Source organism: Hyperoodon ampullatus, assembly GCF_949752795.1.
Source record: "Hyperoodon ampullatus genome assembly, chromosome: 12".
In the NCBI taxonomy this organism is placed as follows: Eukaryota; Metazoa; Chordata; class Mammalia; order Artiodactyla; family Ziphiidae; genus Hyperoodon; species Hyperoodon ampullatus.
In genome coordinates, this window is record NC_136925.1 from 19,882,203 (window position 1) to 19,888,512 (window position 6,310).

Below are 6,310 nucleotides of genomic sequence, written 5' to 3' on the forward strand. Positions count from 1 at the left end.
AGGACAGAAGCTGAGACAAGAAATGGACATATGTCCACAGAGAGTCCTGACACTATTCAAGTGCTGGGTAAGTCATACTGAGGACAGCTCCATTATTGCCTTTCTGTAGTTGGGTTACATGAACAAATATGTTATTTTTCTTTTCTTTTTCTAAAGCAAAGTTGAGTTGAGTTCCGTCACTTTACAATCAAGAGATTAAACTAGCCCACACTAGGAAAAAATGTCAAAAAGTTCCCCTGAGCACCTGTGTGTGTGGTGAGGCGGGAGGGAAGTGAAATAGGAAGAACAGTTCAGACATTAAGTAACATGAATAAAATCCCTCAGGGAAAAGTATGCAGTTTTCATTCTTGTACGACAAAAATGGATCTGACAAACTTTAGAAAATTACCTAAAACACATTTCCTTATAAAGAAATTTCAATGTCACCCATTTTTTCAGACATTTGAGCCACTTTTAAAAAATTAAGCCTCCAGGGCTTCCCTGGTGGCGCAGTGGTTGAGAGTCCGCCTGCCGATGCAGGGGATGCGGGTTCGTGCCCCGGTCCGGGAGGATCCCACACACCGCGGAGCGGCTGGGCCCGTGAGCCATGGCCGCTGAGCCTGCGCGTCCGGAGCCTGTGCTCCGCAACGGGAGAGGCCACGGCAGTGAGAGGCCCGCGTACCACAAAATTAATTAATTAATTAATTAATTAAGTCTCCAGGCCATACCCATTTTCTCCACCATGCATTGTCCCCAGATATGGATACAGTACTCCCTTCACTCCCAAGAGCAGCTAGCATAATGTTGAAGTGTCAAGTGGGCATAAATGGAGGGAGTTACAATGAAGAAGAAAACTTACAACTCAGTGTGAGATATCAATGCTCCTAAAAAGCACCCACCAAACCCATCACTTGGGAGTCCTTTCTGGGGTTCCTTCTCAGCTCTCTTAGTGTTAAGCACTGGAGAGCCCCAGGACACAGTCCTTGGACTGCGCCTCTCTTCTATTTACACTTAATCTCCCGGTGCTGTCATCCAGTTTTACATCTTGCTCCTGGTGACTCTCAAATTTATAACCCCTCCCATGGACTCCAGACTCATAAATACAACTGCCTACTTGGCATCTCTGTTTAAGACGGTTCATAGGCCCCCCCAGACTTTACGTGTCCAAAAATGAATTCCTGATCTTCCCCTCAAAACACGTGCCAGTCACCATCTCCCTCAGCTCATTTAATAGACCCTGCATCGTTCCTGTTGCTCAGGCAGAACCCTGGGGTCATCCTTGGCTGCTCCGTTTTTCTCAAACTCACAACCTGTCCATCAGTAAATTCTGTTGCCTAGCTTAAAAACAAAAGACTTCAACTTCACGAAAACCCCACAAGTACTGCCCTGATCCCAATGACTGTCATTTCGACTGAATTACTTCACCAGCCTGCTACATGAGCTCCTTGTCTCTGCTTTTAGTCTGTTCTCAACACTCCCAATGCAGTCACCAAAGCAATTCTATCACAATATAGCTGCTGGCCTGCTCAAAATCTTTCCATCATGCACCAGGTAAAAGTGAGTCACAAGTAAGTCAGAAAGAGAAAGACAAATACTGTATGCTGACACATATATATGGAATTTAAGAAAAAAAAAATGTCATGAAGAACATAGGGGTAAGACAGGAATAAAGACACAGACCTACTAGAGAATGGACTTGAGGATATGGGGAGGGGGAAGGGTAAGCTGTGACAAAGTGAAAGAGCGGCATGGACATATATACACTACCAAATGTAAGGTAGATAGCTAGTGGGAAGCAGCCGCATAGCACAGGGAGATCAGCTCGGTGCTTTGTGACCGTCTGGAGGGGTGGGAGGGAGACGCAAAAGGGAGGGGATATGGGAACATATGTATATGTATAACTGATTAAATTTGTTATAAAGCAAAAAATTAAAAATTAAAAAAATTAAAAATAAAAAAAATAAAAAAATAAAAAAAAAAGTGAGTCACCACAATGGCTTCCAAGGCCCTTTGTGATCCTGTCTCCTGTCACGTCTCTGACATCATCTCCCCTCACTCACCATGATGTAGCCACGCTGATCTCCTTCCTACTCTTTCTACAAAACAGGCACACCCCCACTCAAACCTTCGCACTTGTTATTTCCAAATGTTTGGAATATGGGCTCCAAAATATTTGTGTGGCTTGATATCTCACCTCCTTCTGGTCTTTCCTACAATGTCCTGGACACCTTATTTTAAACTGCAAACCTCCACCCATACCATTCTATTTTCCTTTTCAGTTTATTTTTCTTCTGAGCGCTTGTTACTTTCTAACATACTATATACTATTTTCTTATTTATATTGTTTATACTATGTGTCTCCCTGGGTTTGAATGTAAGCTTATAAATGCACAAATGTATCCCTGGCATCTAAAACTGCCTGGCAGATAGTGAGCACTCAATACACACGTGTAGAATAAGGTGAATAAATCATGCATCATTCCTTCTCTCCTGCCTCTCTGCCACCCTCCTGACTCAGTCCAAAAGCCACACAGTCCTTTTTCTCCGGTATCAGCCCCTCCAGAGAAAATAAGCAATTAAGAAAATAACTTCTCTACCTAAACACCCTTTTCATTATGCAGAGCAGTTAGACTCTTCTTTAACCCCTCTGCAACCAAAAGGCCAATTACGTCTTCCCCAGGAAGGACAGGTGCCTTTCTCCAAAGAGTAAATTCTGTAGCCTCCCCCTTGCCAATCCCTAATATGAAGGTGATTACAATTTTTCTAACAGCGCCCCTTTTCCCTCCTTGCTTTTGTTCTTCCACATCAGGAATTAGCAAACTACAGCCTAAGGGCCAAATCCTGCCTGCCACTGCTTTATGTAAGTAAGGTTTTACTGGAGTACAGCCACATCCATTACTTGGAATAATACTTTAATATAATTTGATAGAAAAAAATCATAAACATCAAATTAACAAAAAATAGTGAAATAAAAAAAACATTTTTCACTGGATTTGACGATCTCCTAGGGGCCATAGGCCTCAGGTTAAGGATTTCTCCTTACGTATCTAGCAACACTGAAGACACTACTGGATACATAAAAGAGAACACAGTCTTTGAAATGGAAGTGGAGGAGACTAGCAAGATGTCTGCTCATTCATGTAGTCAGTCGGTCATTTGTATTCTAATGTTGACCATATCTGAAGTTACAACTTGTATATATATCATTATACAGTCTGCAAAGAACAGTGGCCCATTAGACTTCTGATTTTTTACTGTAAAATATAACGGTTTTTAGGAAGTCAATAAATATGTTTGCTTTCTTTCAACCATTTCTCAGAATTTTCTGCTATCTACAGCTAAATGATTATACTTTTAACACAAACTTATAATGTCCTTTATAAATTTCAAAGTGTCTTCCCATCTATTTAATTTCATTTTATCCCCCAACCAGAAACAGAGAGTTACTTCTATAAACACATTTCAAAATGTGAAACTCATGCACTACAAGACACACAGAGAGATGGATAGAAAGGAATGTGCAAAGTAAAATATTTGAAATGCACCAGAGGAACTTACTTTTTAAAGGGATCCAGAGTGACTGCTTTTGGAAATAAAGGCTCCTTTCATGGGTCAACAGTGACAAGAACACGAAGACTAGAGGCAGACCTAAGTTTGAATTCCAACTTTACCGTTCTCTCTGGCTTCATTATCCTTATCTATAAAACAGGAATAATACCATCTCACAGTTATTGGATGGTGAAATGTGATATAAAATGCCTGGCCAACAGAGAATGCATCTAGTTCCTTTCCCTTTTATTATGCGAATGATTTTGTATTTGTAGATTTTTATACAGCACATTTTCTTTAAATAGAGCTCACTCACTGCTATAGATTTACACGTCCTCCTAAAATTCACATGCTGAAACCCTAAACTCCAGTATGACTATAGTTGGAAATGAGGTCTTTAGGAGGTAATTAAGGTTGAATTAGGTCATAAAACCTAACCCAATAGCATTTGTGGCCTTATAAGAAGAAGCAGAGAGAGAAAGATCTCCTTCTTTCTTCCCACACGCTCGCACAAGAGGTCATGTGAGCACACAGTGAAAAAAGGCAGCCGTCTACAACCAAGGGAAGAGGTCTCAGAATGAAACCTACCTTGCAGGCACCTTGATCTTGGACTAACCAGCCTCCAGAATTGTGAGAAATAAATTTCTGTTAAGTCACCCCATTTATGGAATTTTATCATGGTAGCCCAGGCCATTTGATACACTCATAAGAATTTTTTTCTCATCTAAATAAACAAAATACAATTTATAGGAAAGTAGGTGAGGATGGCATAAAAGGGCTGTACATATTTTATTTTTCCAGTTCACCATGACACTTTAAATAATAATATGCAAAATGCTATGGATTTTAAATGTGAAGAATTAGACTGATTAATTTCCCACCTGTCCCTGAGAAACTAGTAAATGTTTAAGGCTTGGTAGTAAAGCACCGATTCAAAGAAACTCATACATAGTCTAGAACTTTTAAGCAATTAAAAAGATAACAGACCACGCACCCTAACAGCCAGTAGGTGAGCTGGGAGTCGCGGAGGTCACCGTGGGGAGGCGGGGCGGGGGCAGCATGGCAGCCTCCTTATGGCTCCGTGGAGCTGCCTCTGGCCTCCGGTACTGGAGCTGCTGGCAGCAATTGGCGGTGGCCAGCCTTGAAGCGGTGTATTCTAAGTCAATGGCTTCTAAGACTCCAGTTGGATTCACTGGAGTAGGCAATATGGGGAATCCAATGACAAAAAATCTCATGAAACATGGCTATCCACTCATTATTTATGATGTGTTCCCTGATGCATGCAAAGAGTTTCTAGACGCAGGTGAACAGGTAGTGTCTTCCCCAGCAGATGTAGCCAAAAAAGCTGACAGAATTATTACAATGTTGCCCACCAGCATTGATGTGATAGAAGCTTGTTCTGGAGCAAATGAAATTCTAAAAAAAAGTGAAGAAAGGCTCACTCTTAATAGATTCCAGTACTGTTGATCCTATGGTTTTGAACGAATTGGCCAAAGAAGTTGAGGAAATGGGAGCAGTTTTCATGGATGCCCCTGTTTCTGGTGCTGTGGGAGCTGCTCGGTCCGGGAGCCTCACATTTATGGTGGGAGGAGTCGCAGAAGAATTTGCTGCTGCCCAAGAGCTGCTGGGGTGCGTGGGCTGCAATGTGGCGTGGCGTGAAGCTGCTGGGACTGGGTAGGCTGCGAAGATCTGCAACAACTTGCTGTTAGCTATTAGCATGACTGGGACTGCTGAAGCTATGCATCTGGGAATCAGGTTAGGGCTTGACCCAAAACTCTTGGCTAAAATCCTACATATGAGCTCAGGACAATGTTGGTCAAGGGACACTTATAATCCTGTACCTGGGGTGATGGATGGAGTTCCCTTGGCTAATCACTATCAGGGTGGATTCAGAACAACACTCATGGCTAAGGATCTGGGATTAGCACAGGACTCTGCTGCCCGCACGAAGAGCCCAATCCTTCTGGGCACTCAGGCCCATCAGATCTACAGGATGATGTGCTCGAAGGGCTACTCCAAAAAAGACTTCTCATCCATGTTCCAGTTTCTATGAGACAAGGAGACGTTCTGAGTTTGCCCTTTGGCTGTGGACACTGTTGGAAACCAAACTCTATCTTGGAGCCCCTCAGAGCTCACTCCACAAGTAAATGGGCTTAATCAAAGGTCACCTGTCTGCTTCTGATTGTCTAGGTCACAATAAACCCTGGGATTTTTCCACCCATTTTTAACTGCTTATTCTTTTTATCTATTTAGCAAACACACATTATCTGAATTTTTTTTTTCTGCAAGCCACTGATGGTCTCTGCTAGCTAGCTGATTGACCTTTTTCAAAAGTTTGATTCCTGAGCATCGTCAGTTAAAATGTTGCCTACTTCAATCAGGATATTATTTACTCCACTCTACAAATAAAACCACATTTTTTTTCCATGGGATAAAACCTATCCTGGAGGAAAGAAAAGAAATCGGTGTGAGGCAAGGAGTTAGAGAAAGGGGAAGTATAGTGAATTACTCCCTGTGTCCCTCAGAAAGCTTGTCCTGCTAATAACCCAGTGGTGGTATTCTTGCATTCTGAGGTTACCGGTTTATTTTCCAGGAGTTGATAAAGCAAGAGAACTCCTTGCTGCATGCTATGTAACTTGAACTCTGTTACATTACCTTGGTGTGCCCCTCTTATAACAACTCCCAATACTTAGCAAACTTATTTTTTATATTTTTGCTTCCTTGTACATTCTTACTACATTTTGACTTCAAAAGAATGACATCTTTAGAACTGTCTCAGAGC

The 6,310-nt window shown here is 41.9% G+C and overlaps 1 pseudogene across 1 annotated transcript; it reads left to right on the forward strand.

Annotated features, from left to right (window-relative positions):
* Positions 1 to 4,465: 4,465 nt before the first annotated feature.
* Positions 4,466 to 5,581, forward strand: LOC307061104 (3-hydroxyisobutyrate dehydrogenase, mitochondrial-like; annotated as a pseudogene). The gene has a single exon. The product of its transcript is annotated as a 3-hydroxyisobutyrate dehydrogenase, mitochondrial-like (transcript).
* Positions 5,582 to 6,310: the final 729 nt, after the last annotated feature.